The sequence below is a fragment of the Octopus sinensis genome, linkage group LG12 (assembly GCF_006345805.1).
Source record: "Octopus sinensis linkage group LG12, ASM634580v1, whole genome shotgun sequence".
Lineage (NCBI taxonomy): Eukaryota > Metazoa > Mollusca > Cephalopoda > Octopoda > Octopodidae > Octopus > Octopus sinensis.
Window position 1 is genome coordinate 5630624 of NC_043008.1, and position 11342 is coordinate 5641965.

Sequence of the window (11342 nt, forward strand, 5' to 3'; positions counted from 1 at the left end):
CAAGGAGATATTTGAGAATATAGTCTTGAATGTCTAATACACCTACTCAATAAAACTCACCAACCAATAACAGAACCATCGCTGCCATTTCCACACAATCACCACTACAACCACCAGCAAAAAGTACTACTAACGAAAAGTGGTCCGGGTGTGCGCATCCGCGCTAGCTAGTCGTAAGTAGTCGATGCTACAACTAAGTAAATAAATTATTTTTTATAAACAAAGGTTAGGGTTAAAAAATTTTTTTTTAGATTATTTATTTTGCGTTTTATTTACTTTGTTCGAAAAAAATTATATACATTGTTTAAAAAAAACGCATTTTCTTTGATATGTATTCAGCCTTGAACTACAAACATGTATCGCATACGTGCAAGTCGTTGTAGGATCGACTACTTACGACTAGCTAGCGCGGATGTGCGATGCGTGCACCGGGACCACTGTTCGCTAGTAGTACCCAGCAAAAAATCTACTAACATTATTACTCACCCAGCTCTGCCACCACAGATAATTAACACACGAATTTAGATAATGCAGTTCTGAAATGACCTTTGATCAATGAGAATTGATCCGAGGTTGAATGATGCAAGCCATTGCTGATTAACAGTAACCACTGACACTACCATCACCAGCACGAAAGATAAAACAAAAAACAAAACATCAGCTACAAAAATACTGTCAACAATAATAACAACTGCGATTGTCAATACTTCGAACACCAACAATAACATCAACATCACTGCGGTACCACTTGAGAACAGTGGTCTCAGTGCGCGTAGTCGCGCATCCGTTCTAGCTAGTTGTGACTAGTCGATCGTACAACAACTACCTAGCAAAGTAAATAAAACACAAAATAAATCATTTTTTTACACAAAGTATATAATTTTTGTTAAACAAAGTAAATAACATAGGCGCAGGAGTGGCTGTGTGGTAAGTAGCTTGCTAACCAACCATATGGTTCCGGGTTCAGTCCCACTGCGTGACATCTTGGGCAAGTGTCTTCTGCTATAGCCTCAGGCCGACCAAAGCCTTGTGAGTGGATTTGGTAGACGGAAACTGAAAGAAGCCCGTCGTATATATGTATATATATATATATATATATGTATGTGTGTGTATGTCTGTCTTTGTCCCCCCCAACATTGATTGACAACCGATGCTGGTGTGTTTACGTCCCTGTCACTTAGTGGTTCGGCAAAAAGAGACCGATAGAATAAGTACTGGGCTTACAAAAAGAATAAGTCCCGGGGTCGAGTGCTCCAGCATGGCCACAGTCAAAATGACTGAAACAAGTAAAAGAGTAAAGAGTAACACACAAAAACACAAAGTAAGGATCGACTAGTCATGACTAGCTAGCGCGAGTGCACGCACCGGGGCCACTGTTCTCAAGTAGTACCCATCTCTGCTACTATCTTCCGTGCCACCTTTTTTATTGACCACCGCAACCAAGAACCACAGTAGCCCCTGTTAGTGTATCTAGTTATCTGTCACCAAAGCAGAGTCCTTTCTCTCTCCCCACATCTAGCTTTTTGAAAAATTCCATTTCTTTTTTTTTCTTTCCTAATAACTTATTTCGGTGGAATTCTAGTGTAAATACCTTGGTCAAACTAAAGGGTTTGACCCAGGTACAAAAAAAAAAAATACTGTAATAGGTGTAAAACAGTTTGACCAATACCTCATATAACTTTTCATAACTTTTTCAGTTTTTTAGAATTTACAGAAAATGTTTGCACTTATCTATTCTACACACAGGAATTCGCAGGATTATGAAAAAAAAATTTTTGTACGTGATTTAAGGCCGATTTAGCTGGTGTTTTTAGCACAACCCACGACCACCTGATACCTTCCTCGTTTCTTTGTCACTATGATATGTATTGATGCTTTTCAATATTTTTCTCCCCACAAACACATTTAATGGAATGATGATGCATCCAATGACTGTCCATTGTTGGGATTTAAACAAGAAATTCAAACTGTCTGAAAATTCCCAAAAATAAATGAAGGGTTACATGGGGTGCCTAAACAAGAATTCTGCCCTTATTTCCTCCTCTGACAGCCTTGTTGCTACATACAAAATATTTTTCTCTTTCCCAAAATGGACAAGTATCTGAAATTTGTTAGTTTTCTTTTCTTCCTCACAGAATACATCATCTTCCACAATTTGAATTATTTGATTTCCTCAGATTCTACTGTTTTACTAAAGAATCTTGAACCTGCTACCTTACTATTACTTGAATAATGTCAAAACATCTACCAAAAACCTGTAACATGTGACAAAGTGATATCCTCTTCCTTTTTACTGGAATGTTTTTACCCTCACCCTCTGCTTCTTCAGCTCTCATATATTTTACAGTTATGGAAACCCAAACTGCTATTTTAAAGCTATCCAAGTGAAAATAATCCAAACCCCATTATCAATTAGTGAGGTGTTTAGCCCCTAAATTGGAAATTTTATTTTGTCCTAGAACAAAGCAGACTGGGGCCTGGTGCAGCTCTTCAGGGTGCTATTTAAGAAGAGTGGTCCCGGTGCACGCAGTCATGCATCCATGCTAGCTAGTCGTGACTAGTCGGTCCTACAATGACTACCTAGCGCAAGTGCGTGTATGCAAAGTAATAGATGCGTGCATAAAATAAAATGGTTTTTTTTTTAAACAAAGTAAATAATTTTTTTTTAAACAAAGTAAATAAGTGCAAATACAACAAAGGTGGAATGCCAGAGGAGAGGTGGGTCTTTGGAGGATGGGATAGAGAAGACAAAAAAGGGTTTTTAGTCTTTGTACCTGACCGTTCTTCTGAAACTTTTCTACCCCTTATTAAAAAATTTATCAAACCAGGTACGACCATATATTCTGATTGCTGGAGTGCGTACAATGGGATTACTGAAATGGACGTGACACCAAAACACACCCGTTTCAAGGTGAACCATTCCGAAAATTTTGTCGATCCAATAAGAAATGTCCACAGAAATTCGGTTGGATGTTATTGGAAGAATGTAAAAAGACGTTTTAAGAGTATGATGGGGGTACACACAGACATGGTGGAATCATATCTAGACGAATTTCTTTGGTGAGAACAATATGGAAAAACTGGAAATGAATGTTTTGAAACCATTCTTAAGCACCTTTCAGAATGGTTCACCTTCCAGTAACTCAAATCAACTTCAACATTTTATTTTATTGTTTGGTGGTATTTTCGAATGAATTGCAAGAACTGTGTGATATTCAATTTTTTTTATTTGCTATGAAAGCAACCACATGCGATTTGGATAGCGAAAAGCAAGAAAGAAAAAATTATTTAGTTTGTTTTAAAAAAACCCTATTTAAAAAAAAACCCCATTTTATTTGATATATATTCACGCGCGTGAGTTTTATGCGTGCATCTATTAATTTGCATATGCACACTCACGCTAGGTAGTCATAGGATCAACTAGTCATGACTAGCTTGCGCAAGTGCATGCACAGGGACCACTTTTCTTATTTGTTTAAAAACCCCATTTTATTTGATATATTTGCTTACGAGAGTTTTATGCATGCATGTGCGCATCTATTAATTTGCATGCATGTACTCACACTAGGTAGTCATTGTAGGATTGACTAGTCACGACTAGCTAGTGCGAGTGTGCGCACCAGGACTACTCTTCTTAAATAGTACCCTTTTCAGTTTATCAGTTCTAGTCAAACCTTTGCCAGCATGGAAAACGGCCACCAAATGATGATGATTATGAGGATGAATGTGAAACCCAAATATTAATCAACTTTATAAGTAGTGTATATGATACAATTCTTGTGTATTGTTGGATCTTATTTACATAATCTTTTGCCTTCTGTATCCTACAAAAATAAATATTCTATAAAAAGCTGTTGAATGATGAATAGCTAAAAGTTTGGATTGGTTCTGGGAGAAGGAACTAAAGCTCAGCAAATATTGGTTAGAATCTAAAGGCAAAATATCATGATTTAAAGCTTCATACAAAATCAAAGTACCACACCAAAGTAACACCTTCGAAGAATTCTATTCCCCCTACTTCAATATTCACACAGTCTAATAATGAATCCCCTAAACTTGAGGGATCAGTTTTTGTGTAGATGTGTTGCCATTTCTACTGTTAGGAATTGTAGTCATGAAGTTGACCTCTGTAAGAATATTGGTGAGAGTAAAACCATTGAATATGAAAATGTGTTGTATAAGGTGTTCAAACGTTATTAAAATTCCATTTTGTGACCATTTTTTTGCTGTTTTAATAAATGCCATGGGTAATGGTAAATTTAGTTTGTTGTTAGAATGAGTTGAATGGATATCACACCAATGGAACTACTTGATATTTCTATGAGGTATCCTTTAGTAAGAATGATATTGGGGTTGTCTACTTTGCTTGAACTTTGAGAACTTGATAAATGTACTGCTGATTATTATTGTAAAATGCCATTAAATTATTATTATTATTATTGTTAATAATAATAAAAACTAGGCTTGAAGTAACTTTTGGCAGTCAGTAATGAGACTGACAATGATGGTTTGTGTGTGTGTGTGTGTGTGAGAGAGGTCAAAAGATGATAGACCATCTTTCAAGTTTGCAGTTGGCCACTTCTCATGCATCACACATATTAGATACTTAATTGTGGAAACAATTAAAAAAATTTTTTTTTACCTATTGGAGAACTTCAAGAATTTATACTAAATCCTTAGTGAATATCTTCTGAACTTTCGAAATATTAGTCCAAATGACAGAAACGTGTTTTAAAGAAAGTTTGAAAAACAGTTTTTCAAAAAATACTTTGGAGGGAAACCATTATGAATGGTGATTTTATAATTGTTTCTCTCCAAAGTATTTTTTGAAAAACTGTTTTTCAAACTTTCTTTCAAAAACACGTTTCTGTCATTTGGACTAATATTTCGAAAGTTCAGAAGATATCTAAAAAAAATAACAGAGTAATTTAAGGAACTTTAATTAGTTTAATGATAGCAACGAAAGAAAACTTAATGTATATTTTTTTGGACATTAAATATCAAACAAAAAAAAAATGTCTTTGTGTTGTATTGTATAAAATTTCTTTCTTGGTCTGCAAAACTTTAGTTGCTGACAAATGGTTTTGATAAGTTAACTTAAGTTAATTTTTTTGGCTCAAAAAGCAAAAAGCAAGGCCATGTAGGGGGACATGGAGTTATGTACAGGGTGGTGTTCATGCAAAGAGTTCAGGCCATTTGTGGTCAAGGGAGACTTTGAACCGAGCGGTTGTCAGCATCTTCACTATCTTGTCCGGCAGCTTATTCCACGGATCCGCAACCCGGACGGATTGAGATGAGATGAAATCGTCGCAGATAGAGCTTTTCGGAGTGACCCCGCAGCCGATGCTCAGGGTTAAATTGCCACTACTGCCTTTTTTTCCCTGCATGATTCACCCAAGGTCAATCAGTCATTGGTTATAGTGTCCATTGTAGGTCAGTTACCTATTTTGTGACATGAAGAAACAACAGGGTGGTATTAAGAGAGAGAGAGAGAAAGATGAAGCTACGTGCGTTTTTGATGGCATTTACCAGTTGAAAAATGATGGCCATACGGAGTGTTTTATATGAACTCCTGCGATATTCTTTTTGTGCCTAAAACGACAACATTGTTGACTTTATAGTTCTGAGACCCCCTTCGGTCACGACACTGACCATGGGATTGCACCTAGAAAGTTACCCTCCTTGGCACAAGTCCGGGCAAGGTTGTTTATGGAAGACCAGAAGTCGCCCATGCATACCGGCCTCCCCTCTCCACGCCACCAGGACACTGCAGCCTCTTGAACTGAAAGGGGAGATCATATGGAGGACAATGTCCAACCAGGAGCACAGCTATTTCATTTGCTGTTGGCGCATTAAACCTCCCTCCATGTTGACCAGCTGGTTTCTTGTCTGACCTGGTAACTACCTTGTATTTCCTGGAGTCTGATAGAATTGTTTCATGTGCAGTCTTGAAGCTTCTGATCAGGTTGTTGTTGCTGTTGTGCAGCATCGTTTGCAGAGGCACCACAGTGTTCACCCTCGAACCAGGAATGTTCTTGCACCTCTCTTGCCCTTCTTATTCAGAATCACCCATAAAGTATATTTGTTGGAATTTTTAGTGACTCATTTGACAGAAGTTGCAGAGAGCCGATATGATGATATATCTCTCTTTACTCTCTTTTACTCTTTTACTTGTTTCAGTCATTTGACTGCGGCCATGCTGGAGCACCGCATTTAGTTGAGCAAATCGACCCCAGGACTTATTTTTGTAAGCCTTGTACTTATTCTATAGGTATCTTTTTTTTGCCGAACTGCTAAGTTATGGGGACGTAAACACCAGCATCGGTTGTCAAGCGATGTTGGGTGGACAAACACAGACACTCAACATATACACACATGTACATATATGTATACATATATATATACACACATATATATATATACATATATATACATATATACATATATATATATATATTATATATATATATATACATATATATATATATACATATATATATACATATATCTATCTATATATATATATATATATATATATATATATATATATATATATACGACGAGCTTCTTTCAGTTTCCGCCTACCAAATCCACTCACTAGGCTTTGGTCGGCCCGTGGCTATAGTAGAAGACACTTGCCCAAGGTGCCACGCAGTGGGACTGAACCCGGAACCATGTAGTTCGTAAGCAAGCTACTTACCACACAGCCACTCCTACACCTAATTTTGTCTAATTTTGTTTTGGAAGTGCTTAGAATCTTGGTCAGTTGATGACAACAGTTTCTTCAATGGTTCTGGAGGGTGGGGCATTGCAGGGAGTTTAACCATTCCACCACTGCAGCACAACCCAGGTATCTCTCCAGGCCACTTCCTTGCTTTACAATGTTTGCACTCAGTTGTCATTGCACCAATAGAAACTTCAGTGTCATCTGCATAATTAAATGCTGGATCATAGTTGAAAGCTGCTTCATAGAAGTTGCTTCTCTGAGCTGTTGCAACTGCTCTTCCTTCTGCAGTGGAGATCCTATTCCTTGTCAGGCGTGCCTACCACTGATCAGCAGTTTGAGATGATCAGGAAGCAGCAGTAGGCAACCAGCTTTCTTCTTTGACGCATAACTCTTGTTTCATTATCCTCAGATGCATTGCATTGGCTGCTGCTGTAGTGTGCAGTCTCTTTCTTGGCGTACTTCCCCTTTTTCAGGTGTCTCGCTTTCCATTGACAGGGTCGTTCTTTTGGCTGACATTGACATTGGGGACAAATTTGACACCTTCCTTCTAGGTATGGTTATTTACGGATACACAAAACACCGGTACAGAAGATGAAATTTTTTTATACTAGAAATCGTTACAACGGTAAACGCTAGACAGAATGAAGAAGAGAATGATAGAGTAAGAGATAGAAAGAGAGGAAGATAGAGAGATAGATAAATATATATATATATATATACATATATATATATATATATATATATATATATATATATATATATATAACACAGGTTCTGAAATGAAATAGAAGCGGTTATACATGCATGTGCGTGTCTAGCTAGCGGAAATTGACATTGAAAAACCTTTTCCAAGAAGTGAATCATATATAAAACTGTATTATTCATTCTATTTATTATTAATAAAGAAAAATAAATGAAGAACATAGACAGAATGAAGAAGAGAATGAGATAGAAAGAGAGGAAGATAGATAGATACAGATATAACATGTTCTGGAATGAAATAGAAGCGGTTATACATACATGTGTGTGTCTAGGTAGCGGTAGTTACTATGTGAAAACCGAAAGTAAACATTGAAAAACCTGTTGCTACATCAGTACCGGATGTTGACGTTGAAAAACCTTGGTTTCAAATTTTGGCACAAAGCCAGGAATTTCACCAGGAATTTGCTCTCTCACCTCTGTACTTTAATGACTTACCACGGCGTCAAACAATACCTACCCTTATCCAGATGACACAACCCCATTTCTTCCTGACACTATTCAACCATGCATCATCCACTCGCAACCTAGACACCATTTGCCACCCTAATCAATTCAGTGACTAAAGAACTAAAAAGAAGAAAATAAAAACAAAAAGAAGAGACCAACCTCCACCCTCGTCTCCTTTCAACCTCACACCACTACCACCAACACCACAAAAGTTCCACGTATCAAGAAAATACTATGGCACCACACTCATCTTCGTCAGGAACTGTACACGTCTCGATCTTCCACAACCGCTAGCTCTTACTATCGCCTTATCTATTCTGGCGAAAATTCATCCTTCTTATTGCTAGGACAACATCCCGATGGCTGGCGCTTCTCGTAGTTTTTGACACCTACAAAGCTCATGTGCGGCTCACATCTGGGACAAGACGGCTGCCGCGTGCGCACAATGAAGCACTCCCTGAAACGGACCACTCGACTGATGAACATAAAAATCCCTAGCAGAAACTCGCCAAACTCTGGTCCACTGTTGTGTTGTCTCTGATTTTTCTGTTGTTGCTATAATGGCGAGCTGGCAGAAACGTTAGCACGTCGGCCGAAATGCTTAGTGGTATTTCGTCTGCCGTTATGTTCTGAGTTCAAATTCCGCCGAGGTCGACTTTGCCTTTCATCCTTTCGGGGTCGATAAATTAAGTACCAGTTACGTACTGGGGTCGATATATATTTCTTTACTACCCACAAGGGGCTAAACACAGAGGGGACAAACAGGGACAGACAAACGGATTAAGTCGATTACATCGACCCCAGTGCGTAACTGGTGCTTAATTTATCGAGGATGAAAGGCAAAGTCGACCTCGGCGGAATTTGAACTGGGGTCGATATAATCGACTTAATCCGTTTGTCTGTCCTTGTTTGTCCTCTCTGTGTTTAGCCCCTTGTGGGTAGTAAAGAAATAGAAATAGGTATTCCGTCTGTCTTTACGTTCTGAGTTCAAATTCCGCCGAGGTCGACCTTGCCTTTCATCCTTTCGGGGTCGATAGATTAAGTATCAGTTGCGTACTGAGGTCGATGGAATCGATTGCGCCCCCCCCCCCCAAAAAAAATTTCGGGCCTTGTGCCTAGAACAAAAAAGGACGGCTTCCGCTTAATGGAGTTAGCTGGTCTCAGGTTACCTCTACCCGTTTCTCTCGCTCTCAACACCATCATTGTGTCTTACCCAGGTCTCGCACTAATCGCTATACCCAGGTCTTCTGGAAATTTCTCGCATCTCATGCCATTCCCGCAGGTAGACTTTTAAAAGTTCAATACGAACATTGACAGTATCACTCGCAAGCTGTGCCGTCCACCACAGAACCTAAACAAACGCATCAGATATATACAGAAGCAGGATGAAAATCTGCCCCACGTTTAACAGAAATATTAATATGACAATTTAAGGAACTGTGCTTACAGTGGTAATTTCGTGAGTCATCAACACCTGATACCGAAAATGGCTTCTTGCGTAGTTTTCCTTCTTTTTTCGTCAAGAAAAGACATATACACTTATACAGGAGTCAAGACTATCGAAAAGGTTGCAAGACGCAACAAAAATTTTAGGACAATAAAAATAAGAAGAAAGTGGAAATTTTACCGGTGAGTGCGTTAAATTATGAGGCACAAAAAAAAATGACTCTCCTCAGACACAACAGAATATGCTTCAACACACGAACTCATATAAAGAATCTTGCAAACCAAATCCAAAATTTATTTATCGCAGAAAGATGGTTTTTGTGAGAAATTTCGAAGTTTGAGAAAATCTTGCAACGCTTTACTATCAAGATTTAAGTTAAAAAATTTAATTTACTGTAAATCAAAGTGGAGATATGTTTGACTAATTGTCAAATATTCGAGGCGATCATACTTCGGTCATAACAGAACAAATTTTCATTATCAAAATTCAAGGTAGAGAACTCTTGTGTCTGTGCAATGTAAGGGGAATAATTAAGAGAGTACTGCTGCAATATTCGTTTCAAATTTTTGGTCCAAGACCATCAGTTTTGAAATAGGAGGTAAATTAATTACATTGACCCCAGTGCTTAACTGGTACTTATTTTATCGATCCCGAGAGGATGAAAGGCAATATTAAGAACAAAGAATGTATTGTCAGCAACCACTCAATTATGAAACAGTGGCGAATATTTATATCTTATATTCGATTACGAAATGTGGTATAATAATAATAATAATAATAATTGTGTACAGTGCTCAGGTGCACTACAACTCATCTAAAGTGTATATATAATCAGGTGTAGTTTCGGCGGATTCGGAAAGCATGAGGGCCTAAAGGATGCAGTGTCATGGCAGTCAACAACTGACGTAGGCAGTTATTCCATGCTTCAGCAACTCTGAGCATGAAAAAATGTTTCCGAAAGTCATGGGAGCTGTGTTGTTTTCTGACTTTGTATCTTTTAATGTTTCCAGGGAAACACATGAATTCTTTGTCGTATTTTTCTCTGATGTAATTTCGTTCTCTGCTGTTAATCAGCGACTTCGTCTCTAAGCTTACAACTCCTCACTGAATCATTAAAACTTAAATGTCTCTGTCCAGACTTCAGGTCGAAATGTTCAAGATATGACAGTTGTTTTCAATTCTTATTTCTTTATTACCCACAAGGGGCTAAACATAGAGGGGACAAACAAGGACAGACAAACGGATTAAGTCGATTACATCGACCCCAGTTTGTAACTGGTACTTAATTTATCGACCCCGAAAGGATGAAAGGCAAAGTTGACCTCGGCGGAATTTGAACTCACAACGTAACGGCAGACGAAATGCCGCTAAGCATTTCGGCCGGCGCGCTAACGTTTCTGCCAGGTCGCCGCCTAGTTGTTTTCAATTCTAGTTTCGCTCACATGGGAATCGCGAGTTTTTCATGCGTGCAGACCACATTTCAGCCAAACAGATCCTATTGTTCACGTGATAACTAGAACCCTCTGTCAAAAAAGGCCTTAAGTACAGTGGCTTTTAGAGCGAAAAAGTAGAGGGAATTCGTATTTCGTTGTTTTCTCTCAAAGCTGCTTTCACCGCTTCAGACTCAAACTAGTGCTATTCTCCGTATAGCTGTTTTCACATCTCTCTACCCATCCCGGAGAGGGACGAAGAATCAATAATGCCATACTTAATGGCAGCCATGTGAAGATCTTCGGCCCTTGTAAACCACAATATTCATATAAGATCGACTCTGTATTACTTGAAGCCTTGTACACATATAATGTATCATATATCCAATTCTCTACCCTCTCATACCCGAGTATATCACTGGTACTCGAGAGATCAGGATAAACAAGATTTCATAGTGTAACACTGGAAATGGGTTTCAATTTAGACCCCATTTCAAAATCCTACTGAAGACAACTTCGATATTAATCA